Below are 14640 nucleotides of genomic sequence, written 5' to 3' on the forward strand. Positions count from 1 at the left end.
AGCCGGTCAGGAATAGCGGGAAACTGGTCCTGAACTCGTTAAAGTTGAAAATAGCTGAGACATGAAGGGGTTAATGATAATGATGACCCCCAAAAATACAGAGACCCTGCACCTACCTCCTCCTGCAGAGCCGCACACTAGATATATAATACCCTGCACCTACCTCCACCTGCAGAGCCGCACACTAGATATATAATACCCTGCACCTACCTCCACCTGCAGAGCCGCACACTAGATATATAATACCCTGCACCTACCTCCTCCTGCAGAGCCGCACACTAGATATATAATACCCTGCACCTACCTCCTCCTGCAGAGCCGCACACTAGATATATAATACCCTGCACCTACCTCCACCTGCAGAGCCGCACACTAGATATATAATACCCTGCACCTACCTCCACCTGCAGAGCCGCACACTAGATATATAATACCCTGCACACACCTCCACCTGCAGAGCCGCACACTAGATATATAATACCCTGCACCTACCTCCACCTGCAGAGCCGCACACTAGATATATAATACCCTGCACCTACCTCCACCTGCAGAGCCGCACACTAGATATATAATACCCTGCACCTACCTCCACCTGCAGAGCCGCACACTAGATATATAATACCCTGCACCTACCTCCACCTGCAGAGCCGCACACTAGATATATAATACCCTGCACCTACCTCCACCTGCAGAGCCGCACACTAGATATATAATACCCTGCACCTACCTCCACCTGCAGAGCCGCACACTAGATATATAATACCCTGCACCTACCTCCACCTGCAGAGCCGCACACTAGATATATAATACCCTGCACCTACCTCCACCTGCAGAGCCGCACACAGATATATAATACCCTGCACCTACCTCCACCTGCAGAGCCGCACACTAGATATATAATACCCTGCACCTACCTCCACCTGCAGAGCCGCACACTAGATATATAATACCCTGCACCTACCTCCACCTGCAGAGCCGCACACTAGATATATAATACCCTGCACACACCTCCACCTGCAGAGCCGCACACTAGATATATAATACCCTGCACACACCTCCACCTGCAGAGCCGCACACTAGATATATAATACCCTGCACCTACCTCCACCTGCAGAGCCGCACACTAGATATATAATACCCTGCACCTACCTCCACCTGCAGAGCCGCACACTAGATATATAATACCCTGCACCTACCTCCACCTGCAGAGCCGCACACTAGATATATAATACCCTGCACCTACCTCCACCTGCAGAGCCGCACACTAGATATATAATACCCTGCACCTACCTCCACCTGCAGAGCCGCACACTAGATATATAATACCCTGCACCTACCTCCACCTGCAGAGCCGCACACTAGATATATAATACCCTGCACCTACCTCCACCTGCAGAGCCGCACACTAGATATATAATACCCTGCACCTACCTCCACCTGCAGAGCCGCACACTAGATATATAATACCCTGCACCTACCTCCACCTGCAGAGCCGCACACTAGATATATAATACCCTGCACCTACCTCCACCTGCAGAGCCGCACACTAGATATATAATACCCTGCACCTACCTCCACCTGCAGAGCCGCACACTAGATATATAATACCCTGCACCTACCTCCTCCTGCAGAGCCGCACACTAGATATATAATACCCTGCACCTACCTCCACCTGCAGAGCCGCACACTAGATATATAATACCCTGCACCTACCTCCACCTGCAGAGCCGCACACTAGATATATAATAACCTGCACCTACCTCCACCTGCAGAGCCGCACACTAGATATATAATACCCTGCACCTACCTCCACCTGCAGAGCCGCACACTAGATATATAATACCCTGCACCTACCTCCTCCTGCAGAGCCGCACACTAGATATATAATACCCTGCACCTACCTCCACCTGCAGAGCCGCGCACTAGATATATAATACCCTGCACCTACCTCCTCCTGCAGAGCCGCGCACTAGATATATAATACCCTGCACCTACCTCCACCTGCAGAGCCGCACACTAGATATATAATACCCTGCACCTACCTCCACCTGCAGAGCCGCACACTAGATATATAATACCCTGCACCTACCTCCACCTGCAGAGCCGCACACTAGATATATAATACCCTGCACCTACCTCCACCTGCAGAGCCGCACACCAGATATATAATACCCTGCACCTACCTCCACCTGCAGAGCCGCACACTAGATATATAATACCCTGCACCTACCTCCACCTGCAGAGCCGCGCACTAGATATATGGCTGCTCTGTGCTTACAGGACCTGTGATGATGTCACATGGAGGGGAGGAGTCAGGGTCACATGATCAGCTCCTCAGTGTATGCAGGACTCTGCTGTGCTGGTTGTCATGGTGCTGGATGAGGGGAAGTTTATGTGTGGGGTCAGGAGGGGTTTACAGTGGGGATGTAGCAGAGCCGTGTGTGTACGAGGTGTACGGAGCGGAGCCGTGTGTGTACGAGGTGTACGGAGCGGAGCCGTGTGTGTACGAGGTGTACGGAGCGGAGCCGTGTGTGTACGAGGTGTACGGAGCAGAGCCGCGTGTGTACGAGGTGTACGGAGCAGAGCCGTGTGTGTACGAGGTGTACGGAGCAGAGCAGTGTGTGTACGAGGTGTACGGAGCATAGCAGTGTGTGTACGAGGTGTACGGAGCAGAGCCCTGTGTGTACGAGGTGTACGGAGCGGAGCCCTGTGTGTATGAGGTGTACGGAGCGGAGCCGTGTGTGTACGAGGTGTACGGAGCGGAGCCGTGTGTGTACGAGGTGTACGGAGAGGAGCCGTGTGTGTACGAGGTGTACGGAGAGGAGCCGTGTGTGTACGAGGTGTACGGAGAGGAGCCGCGTGTGTACGGGGTGTACGGAGCGGAGCCGCGTGTGTGCTAGGTGTACGGAGCGGAGCCGCGTGTGTGCTAGGTGTACGGAGCGGAGCCGCGTGTGTACGAGGTGTACGGAGCGGAGCCGCGTGTGTACGAGGTGTACGGAGCGGAGCCGCGTGTGTACGAGGTGTACGGAGCGGAGCCGCGTGTGTACGAGGTGTACGGAGAGGAGCCGTGTGTGTACGGGGTGTACGGAGCGGAGCCGCGTGTGTGCTAGGTGTACGGAGCGGAGCCGCGTGTGTACGAGGTGTACGGAGCGGAGCCGCGTGTGTACGAGGTGTACGGAGCGGAGCCGTGTGTGTATGAGGTGTACGGAGCGGAGCCGTGTGTGTACGAGGTGTACGGAGCGGAACCGTGTGTGTGTACGAGGTGTATGGAGCGGAGCCGCCTGTGTACGAGGTGTACGGAGCGGAGCCGCGTGTGTACGAGGTGTACGGAGAGGAGCCGCGTGTGTACGAGGTGTACGGAGCGGAGCCGCGTGTGTACGAGGTGTACGAAGCGGAGCCACGTGTGTACGAGGTGTACGGAGCAGAGCCGTGTGTGTACGAGGTGTGCGGAGCGGTGTGTGTACAAGGTGTACGGAGCGGAGCCGTGTGTGCACAAGGTGTACGGAGCGGAGCCGCGTGTGTACGGAGCGGAGCCGCGTGTGTACGAGGTGTGCGGAGCGGAGCTGTGTGTGTACGAGGTGTACGGAGCAGAGCAGTGTGTGTGCGAGGTGTACGGAGCGGAGCCATGTGTGCACAAGGTGTACGGTGTGGAACTGTGTGTGTACGGAGCGGAGACGTGTGAGTATGAGGTGTACGGAGCAGAGCCGTGTGTGTGCGAGGTGTACGGAGCGGAGCCGTGTGTGTGCGAGGTGTACGGAGCGGAGCCGTGTGTGTACGATGTGTACGGAGCGGAGCCGCGTGTGTACGAGGTGTACGGAGCGAAGCCGCGTGTGTATTCATATGCAAGTGACACGCTCGGGTCAGGAGAGCCACCGGCCGGTCCGGACAGTGCTGTGCGATCCTCGTACGGGTCATCCGCTCCTGTGACTCCAACATATCCTCACACCTAATGGAATATACCGTGATGGAGGAGAACACCGGCATATCCTCACACCTAATGGAATATACCGTGATGGAGGAGAACACCAGCATATCCTCACACCTAATGAATATACCGTGATGGAGGATAACACCGGCATATCCTCACACCTAATGAATATACCGTGATGGAGGATAACACAGGCATATCCTCACACCTAATGAATATACCATGATGGAGGATAACAGCGGCATATCCTCACACCTAATGGAATATACCGTGATGGAGGAGAACACTGTCATATCCTCACACCTAATGGAATATACCGTGATGGAGGATAACACAGGCATATCCTCACACCTAATGAATATACCGTGATGGAGGATAACACCGGCATATCCTCACACCTAATGGAATATACCGTGATGGAGGATAACACAGGCATATCCTCACACCTAATGGAATATACCATGATGGAGGAGAACACCGGCATATCCTCACACCTAATGTAATATACCGTGATGGAGGATAACACCGGCATATCCTCACACCTAATGTAATATACCGTGATGGAAGATAACACCGACATATCCTCACACCTAATGTAATATACTGTGATGGTGGATAATGTGAAGATGTAATTTACCCTCTCACTGTATATGCTGTGATACTATGTCATGATATGTATATTTCCTTGGTTGTATTAGTTGTAATTCATGTATTTCTTTGGGGGAGCTACTGGTCTCAATGTGTCTCTCTCATACAATTGCAGTCTTGGCATCTAATGTGATTATGTAAATAGCCTGTCATCTTCTATCCAGAGTTGTGTATCTAGTCTGTAATTGCATTGGCCAGTGAAGGAATAGTCATTGTGCTGCACAGCAGGGGATCCCTTCATCTATTGTGGCTGGCAGACATATGGGAGCCCTGTGATGGACCAAACCATTGATGATAGGATGTGTGACCCCTACCCCCTGAACATGGTGGGCTGGTCAAGGAGTACAGACAATGCATTTCCCTTTTTGTAACTTCAGAGTGAGCTGAAACTAAAGAGAAGAAGGAGCTCCCAGCCTGGGTGGCTGTGGACACGGACGGAGCTAGGCCTGTGTGGCGGCCCGTGGAATTGTGTGGAACTCTTTGGACTACTGTAAGGACGATTGCTTTGTTATCCGGTCCGAGGATTGTCGGGAAGGGCCCCCGAATCTGTTTTACGTGGACTTATCGTGTGCTGTTCCAGTGTTCTTGTGAATAAAACCTGTTGGATCGTCCCTCGGCCTCGTCTATCCTTTGCTCTGTTGTACACTCCCGTCACAAACTGGTTGGCAGCGCTGGGATCAGAGCAGAAGGAATGGAGGACAATGGCTCAACATCAGGAACCAGCACTGCAGAGTACAAGACCTGGACTTTGGGGAGCCTGCAATCAAAGGCCCGTGAAGTAGGAGTTCGTTTCAAAGGACTCTCCAAGGAGCAGCTGATTGAGGCGCTAGAAGGAGTCTGCTCGCAAAATGACGTGGAGGAAGGATCCTCACAGCAAACGGAAGAAAGACGGGAGCTGGAGGTAAATACCCAAAAAAGTCAATGGGTTGTGTGGTATGAGGAGGAGATGGCACTGCTTGGAGATGAGGCCACCATAGAAGATAAGAGGGAGGCTATACGCAGAGCTCAAGAGAGGGCAGCATTGCTGGAGAGGAGATTTGCTGTGGAAGCAACTAGAGGCTCCAGACAAACTGTAACCACAGCACCCACTATGAGGGAATTCTCCAGAGTGTCCCGCAAGGACTTTAAGCCATTTAATGAAGCTGCAGGTGACATTGAGGGCTTCTTTCAGGACTTTGAGCATCAGTGCCGATTAATGGAAGTCCCAGAAAGAGAGCGAGTCAGACACCTGGTGGGCCTCTTGGAGGGTGGAGCTGCCGACGCCTATAGAGCTATGGACCCTCAGTGGAATTGTGAGTATGGGGAGATAAAACAGACCATTCTGGAACATTATGCCGTGACCCCAGATACTTATAGGACTAAGTTCCGTACATTAGCCTGTGATGGAGAAGTGTCTTTCAAGATGTTTGCCCACAGACTGAAACAAGTGTGCCATCGCTGGCTGGAGGGAGAGGGAGCCTTAACTTGGGAGACCTTCCTCCAGGTCATCCTAAAAGAACAATTCTTTGCCCAGTGCCCCGCTGAGATCCGGGAATGGGTGCGTGAGAGAAAACCAGCGACAGTGGAGGAAGCTGCTACTCTAGCTGATGAGGTGCTCACTATCAAGCCTCAGTGGAGGGTTCTGTTGGAGGATGGAGAGACGCCTAACAGCTCCACAACACCGGATGCCCCCAGTTATTCTGTCCCCATTGTTCCCCGTTCCTCTAAGCCACCACATGTTGATACCCGTGTTAATGTGCCTCCAGTTGCTTCTACTGCACTTTCTAGAATACGCCGGGGAGAGGAAGTAACAGAGCGCAGGTGTTATGTTTGTAGGCATCCCGGACATTTGCAGACCTCATGCCCAGCAAGGCCATGGAGGAATCATCCTCAAACCCCTACAGCACCTTCAGGTGGGAGCCGGCCTCCAAGTTCCCCTACCCCTTACCCAAGAGGACGCCTTGGATGGAGGGAGACCCAGCTCAGATGCTATCAATGTGGACAGCCAGGGCATCGGCAAGTCTCCTGCCCAGCTGTTCAAATGAGGACTGATCCTGCACCCAATCGGATTGTTAATTATTTACAGCCCAGTGCCATGGAGGAAGATGTGGCACCGCTATGTGAGGACTGGCCTAGTGACTCAGCCACCCATGTTGTACCACCAGGAGTTTACGGGGTGCGACCCGCAGTTATGACGACTTCTGCTCATCGAGGTAAGCACTTGCAGGAGGTTGTGCTGGATGGACAGAGACTTGTTGGATTTTGTGACTCGGGTGCTTTCCTCACACTGGCTGATCCCCGAGTGGTTCGGCCTGAGGCAATCCATAGAGGACCTGGGATTGTCATTGAACTGGCTGGTGGACAATGGAGGACTATTCCCACAGCCACTGTGGATCTGAACTTTGGTTTTGGGGTCAGGCGATGTGTGGTTGGGGTGATGGGTGGTCTGCCTGCAGCTGTTCTCCTGGGCAATGATGTGGGAGAGCTACGATGCCAATTTGTGGCTGCATGAAGCCACATGTAAGTAACGCTCTGCCTGTGTGTACTTAACCAGTGACCTGTAGAGGTCCCTAGTACGTACACAAGTTGGGAGGGGGAGGGATTGTGAAGATGTAATTTACCCTCTCACTGTATATGCTGTGATACTATGTCATGATATGTATATTTCCTTGGTTGTATTAGTTGTAATTCATGTATTTGCTTGGGGGAGCTACTGGTCTCAATGTGTCTCTCTCATACAATTGCAGTCTTGGCATCTAATGTGATTATGTAAATAGCCTGTCATCTTCTATCCAGAGTTGTGTATCTAGTCTGTAATTGCATTGGCCAGTGAAGGAATAGTCATTGTGCTGCACAGCAGGGGATCCCTTCATCTACTGTGGCTGGCAGACATATGGGAGCCCTGTGATGGACCAAACCATTGATGATAGGATGTGTGACCCCTACCCCCTGAACATGGTGGGCTGGTCAAGGAGCACAGACAATGCATTTCCCTTTTTGTAACTTCAGAGTGAGCTGAAACTAAAGAGAAGAAGGAGCTCCCAGCCTGGGTGGCTGTGGACACGGACAGAGCTAGGCCTGTGTGGCGGCCCGTGGGATTGTGTGGAACTCTTTGGACTACTGTAAGGACGATTGCTTTGTTATCCGGTCCGAGGATTGTCGGCAAGGGCCCCCGAATCTGTTTTACGTGGACTTATCGTGTGCTGTTCCAGTGTTCTTGTCAATAAAACCTGTTGGATCGTCCCTCGGCCTCGTCCATCCTTTGCTCTGTTGTACACTCCCGTCACAGATAACACCGGCATATCCTCACACCTAATGGAATATACCGTGATGGAGGATAACACCGGCATATCCTCACACCTAATGAATATACCGTGATGGAGGATAACACAGGCATATCCTCACGCCTAATATATATACCGTGATGGAGGATAACACCGGCATATCCTCACACTAATGGAATATACCGTGATGGAGGATAACACCGGCATATCCTCACACCTAGTGTAATATACCGTGATGGAGGATAACACCGGCATATCCTCACACCTAGTGTAATATACCATGATGGAGGATAACACCGGCATATCCTCACACCTAATGGAATATACCGTGATGGAGGAGAACACCGGCATATCCTCACACCTAATGGAATATACCGTGATGGAGGAGAACACAGACATATCCTCACACCTAATGAATATACCGTGATAGAGGATAACACCGGCATATCCTCACACCTAATGAATATACCGTGATGGAGGATAACACAGGCATATCCTCACACCTAATGTAATATACCATGATGGAGGATAACAGCGGCATATCCTCACACCTAATGGAATATACCGTGATGGAGGAGAACACTGTCATATCCTCACACCTAATGGAATATACCGTGATGGAGGATAACACAGGCATATCCTCACACCTAATGAATATACCGTGATGGAGGATAACACCGGCATTTCCTCACACCTAATGGAATATACCGTGATGGAGGAGAATACCGGCATATCCTCACACCTAATGTAATATACCGCGATGGAGGATAACACCGGCATATCCTCACACCTAATGTAATATACCGTGATGGAAGATAACACCGACATATCCTCACACCTAATGTAATATACTGTGATGGTGGATAACAACGGCATATCCTCACACCTAATGGAATATACCGTGATGGAGGATAACACCGGCATATCCTCACACCTAATGAATATACCGTGATGGAGGATAACACAGGCATATCCTCACGCCTAATATATATACCGTGATGGAGGATAACACCGGCATATCCTCACACTAATGGAATATACCGTGATGGAGGATAACACCGGCATATCCTCACACCTAGTGTAATATACCGTGATGGAGGATAACACCGGCATATCCTCACACCTAGTGTAATATACCATGATGGAGGATAACACCGGCATATCCTCACACCTAATGGAATATACCGTGATGGAGGATAACACCGGCATATCCTCACACCTAATGGAATATACCGTGATGGAGGATAACACCGATCTATCCTCACACCTAATGAGCATATATTTTATCTCTAGGATAAACCACTACTAGGACAACTCCTTCTGATTTCACGTGTTCCAGCCTTTACTCACCTATCGTCTCGGTGCCATTCCAGTGTTCTACAGTTCGTGTTCCCGGGGCTCACCAATCCCCTCGTCCAATCAACGCCGGCTTCTCTCTCCCCGTCTTCGAACTAAAAGATCAATCAAATCCTCTGCAAAGGGATTATCGAAAGAAAAAAATACCCTGTTCCTCTCCCCATCCTACATTTTGAGCGATGGGGAGAAACGTGACCGCACCGGAGCTCCCTCGATCTGCAAAAAGAATTCATAACTGAAACTGAAGAGAATTCTGCTGCAACACAATTGTATGGCAATAATAAAAATTATATTAGATCTCGAGAGTAGGAACTTTAATTATTAAGGTGAGATTTCAATCTCAGCATTGCCTTATCACCAATTATTCATGAACTCCCTAAACGCACAAAAACAAAGTTAAATTATATAACTTATTATTTTTATTGGAGGAGACATAACGGTGCGGAGCCAACTGGTCCTTATCTATCATATTCTGGAACATGTGTAATGATGATACGCGAGATGTTACTGGATAATAACGAGGGTTTGAGGCCTTTGGTTTTACATCATGATCCCCCACCAATTCATCCAAATTACGATCCTCATCCATTTAGTTTAGCATTACAATGGCCTTCTGTTCAGAGAAAGAGAATCCTTCCAATTCGTTAAACATTGTAAATTTATTACTAGAGTATTTCTGACCTGAAACATTTCTATCCTCAGGAAAAAAATGCCAGAGACAAAATTTAAGCTCTTGTCCAGGACTTCAATCTGCTCAACCGATAAGACTGTGGGTGTCAAAACCAAAACATTATGTCACGTCACCGCGTACAGACACTCGGCGTGCAGCGTAATATAAGGACAAAAATGGAAATGATAATAAAGGAAGGCCCTGATGATGGGAAGAGGGGACACCTCCTGCAACTTACCTATGATTCCTAACATGTCTATATGGGTCTTCTTCCTCTCCTTCATCAGTCCTCTTTCGTTCTGAACTCACCCTGGCTAGTGAGAAGGCCGACGAGAGCAGTAATCTCACCACTGCAATAATACAACACAAGGTAAAGGAGACAAAAAGAGGGAAAATAGACACAAAAAGGAAAAACACTTCACGCTCTTCCAATGCACCTAAACACCACAGCTGCAATAGTCACAACTCCTCAGCTTCTTCCAGAGAGAGGCTCCTTTCAAAGAGGTCAGTATAGAAGGAGAATCTATAACCGGCATCAGATGGTAAGATACATGACTTTTTATAACCAAGGAGAGTGGCCACAAAATAGATGCACCTGAGATTAAAGCTACAAAGGATAACCAGGTTAGAAAGAGTCCTTAACTCCTACAATAGAAAGTAGATTCAGTCAAATCAAGTTGTAGACCTGCGAACAATAAGGCGCTGTGACCTTCTGATTCTAGACTCGCCAGAGGTCTCCCCAGAGTGGGACACACTCATGACACATTATCTATAAATTCATTCATATTCAAGTTCATTTTTTCTTGTTCCGTATTGGAGATCTTTTCATAGCCTTCTTATTGGTTCTCCTTCCGCCTCTTCATTTTCTGAATTCCAAAATTCTCTGAATGAACATTTTCCCTTTTATATAATTGTGACGCCCTGGCCGGGCCAGGTAGTCACAAATAGGCCCCTGCACTACACCTGTCCCTCTTAGGCAACAGCAGCCAACCATTTAAACCCTAGTAACCACCCCATAGGACCTGAGGACACACCAGAGGGCGTGACCAGGCGGTAGGTGCACGCCCACCAAGGGGTCTAGACGGCCAAGGGCGGGACAAAACAACAGATTAGTCTGTGACACAGTGAAGTGCAGTCGAGTTCAAGTGCAGAGGAGCAGGCCTGTGTCTGAGGCCTGCACTGACTGACCGGTGCTAAGGTTGGAGCCCTGGTACCGTTGGCTAGGAGGCAGACGGCGGTCTCCGTCTGCAGGAGCCGGGAAGACGGCTCGGTGGAACCGAGGTGGACCGGGACAGGGTAGTGGCCAGCCGGTACCGACCCGGGGAACCGACTCGGAAACCGGAGCACAAGGGGGGGTACTCAGACCTTGAAGCTAGGTCCAGAAGCTACTGGAACTGGTTAATTACCTGATTGCGTCCAGGACTAGAGGTCCTGTCCCACCCAAAGTCCCTAATAGAAGACAGCAGCCCACCGAGGGGAATAAACAAGCCACCGCCAAGGCTCAGAGATCCCACGGGCCAGCGTCTGCGGGCAAGGGCTCCTTAGGCCACATCCAGCTGGGAGCGGACTCCTGGAGTTGCAAGCACAGGTAGTCCACCATTACAAAAAGGTGCAGGAGAAAGACAGAGACCACCAGCCAGGTGGGGGACCAGAAAGCAGCTGGCTGCGGGCATCGACCACCATCATCTTGGTTTACCAGAGACTCATGTGTTTCCTTCTGAGTGAGTACACCTGCACCCTGCGGTCGCCCATCCCCCCTCCACCAACAACCCAATGGGTCCTGGGGCCACCATCCCTGCCCACGGAGGGGTTAACAACTTGCTGCATAACATCTCCCCCGGGTGCCCCGTAGCTGCAGCGGTGGTGTCCAACCTCACCACACCGTGGGTGGCGTCACGATCTTACTACGGCTCAGCCCGTACATATACGTCCTATACCAACCACCATAAACCCCTTTTTGATTGAAGTGACCACGAGACCCCCGGGTCCGGAGACCCTCGAGCCACCCATAGAAGGTCCGGATCCGAGCAGCGCTGACTGCTGGCACGGGGGCGGCACATAATCAATTACATTTATCAGGATTACAGTCTGAAGATTCCAGATCTGTAGATTTTTGCAGCATCCATGCAATAGTTATTGTGAGGGGGTTTTCTCCAAAATTTACTTTTGTGAAATGGTAGAGGATTTTTTCTGTTTCCATTTATATATTTTGTTGTTTTTATAGTCTAAAGAATCATGTTCATATATATATCTATACACTGTGAGGAGAATTATTAGGCAAATGAGTATTTTGATCACATGATACTTGTTATACATGTTGTCCTACTCCAAGCTGTATAGGCTTGAGAGCCAACTACAAATTAAGTAAATCAGGTGATGTGCATCTCTGTAATGAGGAGGGGTGCGGTGTAATGACATCAACACTCTATATAAGGGGTGCATAATTATTAGGCAACTTCCTTTTCTTTGGCAAAATGGGTCAGAAGAGAGATTTGACGGGCTCTGAAAAGTCCAAAATTGTGAGATGTCTTGCAGAGAGATGCAGCAGTCTTGAAATTGCCAAACCTTTCAAGCGTGATCACCGAATAATCATGGCAAATAGCCAACAGGGTCGCAAGAAGCATGTTGGGCAAAAAAGGCGCAAAATAACTGCCCATGAATTGAGGAAAATCAAGTGTGAAGCTGCCAAGATGCCATTTGCCACCAGTTTGGCCATATTTCAGAGCTGCAACGTTACTGGTGTATCAAAAAGCACAAAGTGTGCCATACTCAGGCACATGGCCAAGGTAAGGAAGGCTGAAAAATGACCACCTTTGAACAAGAAACATAAGATAAAACATCAAGACTGGGCCAAGAAATATCTTAAGACTGATTTTTCAAAGGTTTTATGGACTGATGAAATGAGAGTGACTCTTGATGGTCAAGATGGATGGGCCAGAGGCTTGATCAGTAAAGGGCAGAGAGCTCCACTCCGACTCAGACGCCAGGAAGGTGGAGGTGAGGTACTGGTATGGGCTGGTATCATCAAAGATGAACTTGTGGGACCTTTTCGGGTTGAGGATGGAGTGAAGCTCAACTCCCAGACCTACTGCCAGTTTCTGGAAGACAACTTCTTCAAGCAGTGGTACAGGAAGAAGTCGGTATCGTTCAAGAAAAACATAATTTTCATGCAGGACAATGCTCCATCACATGCATCCAACTACTCCACAGCGTGGCTGGCCAGTAAAGGTCTAAAAGATGAAAAAATAATGACATGGCCCCCTTGTTCCCCTGATCTGAACACCATAGAGAACCTGTGGTCCCTCATAAAATGTGAGATCTACAGGGAGGGAAAACAGTACACCTCTCGGAACAGTGTCTGGTAGTCTGTGGTGGATGCTGCACGCAATGTTGATCATAAACAGATCAAGCAACTGACAGAATCTATGGATGGTCGGCTGTTGAGTGTCATCAGAAAGAAAGGTGGCTATATTGGTCACTAATTTTTTGGGGTTTTGTTTTTGCATGTCATATAAAAATAGCAACAAAAAGAGGAATACATATCCTCCAAAAATTAAATATTACTTACAGCAGCAAAGATGGGCTGCAGTGTGTACATCGCCCAGGCCAAAAACTAATACTCTACCAGGATACAGCTAAACCCCCACTAAAGTGGAAGCATCACAGGTGCAGGAGGAGCAAACCACACACACACCTCCATGGAATGAAGGGGAGTGATTGCTAGATGATAAAACTGCACACTAGTGGCTTGCATAGAGCGCTGTTCACACATGCAGATAACACAGTCACAAACCCGCAGCCTATCAGGTGACGCCCATACTATTAGATCAGGCGGGCTGCCAAGCCGTGCCCCACCTGTGTATCATGCAGGGACAGAAGCTCTAAACTTGCATGTCAGTAATGTTTATTTCTAAATTTTGTGCAGTAATATTGGTTTACCTGGTGAAAATAAACAAGTAAGATGGGAATATATTTGGTTTTTATTAAGTTGCCTAATAACTCTGCACAGTAATAGTTACCTGCACAAACAGATATCCTCCTAAGATAGCCAAATCTAAAAAACCCCACTCCAACTTCCCAAAATATTAAGCTTTGATATTCCTGAGTTGTTGATCAATAATAAAAAAAATCCTCTAAAATACAACTTGCCTAATAATTCTGCACACAATATAATATATATATATATATATATATATATATATATATATATATATATAAAAATATACACTTAAGGCCCTGTAACACACACACAGATAGATCTGTGGTAGGTCTGTGGTAGGTCTGTGGTAGGTCTGTGGTAGGTCTGTGGTAGGTCTGTGGTAGATCTGTGGTAGATCTGTGGTAGATCTGTGGTAGATCTGTGGTAGGTCTGTGGTAGATCTGTGGTAGGTCTGTGGTAGGTCTGTGGTAGGTCTGTGGTAGATCTGTGGTATGTCTGTGGTAGGTCTGTGGTAGATCTGTGGTAGATCTGTGGTAGATCTGTGGTAGATCTGTGGTAGGTCTGTGGTAGGTCTGTGGTAAATCTGTGGTAGATCTGTGGTAGATCTGTGGTAGGTCTGTGGTAGATCTGTGGTAGGTCTGTGGTAGATCTGTGGTAGATCTGTGGTAGGTCTGTGGTAGATCTGTGGTAGGTATGTGGTAGGTCTGTGGTAGATCTGTGGTAGATCTGTGGTAGATCTGTGGTAGGTCTGTGGTAGGTCTGTGGTAGGTCTGTGGTAGGTCTGTGGTAGATCTGTGGTAGGTCTGTGGTAGGTCTGTGGTAGGTCTGTGGTAGA

The sequence above is a fragment of the Anomaloglossus baeobatrachus genome, assembly GCF_048569485.1.
Source record: "Anomaloglossus baeobatrachus isolate aAnoBae1 chromosome 5 unlocalized genomic scaffold, aAnoBae1.hap1 SUPER_5_unloc_4, whole genome shotgun sequence".
Taxonomy (NCBI): Eukaryota; Metazoa; Chordata; class Amphibia; order Anura; family Aromobatidae; genus Anomaloglossus; species Anomaloglossus baeobatrachus.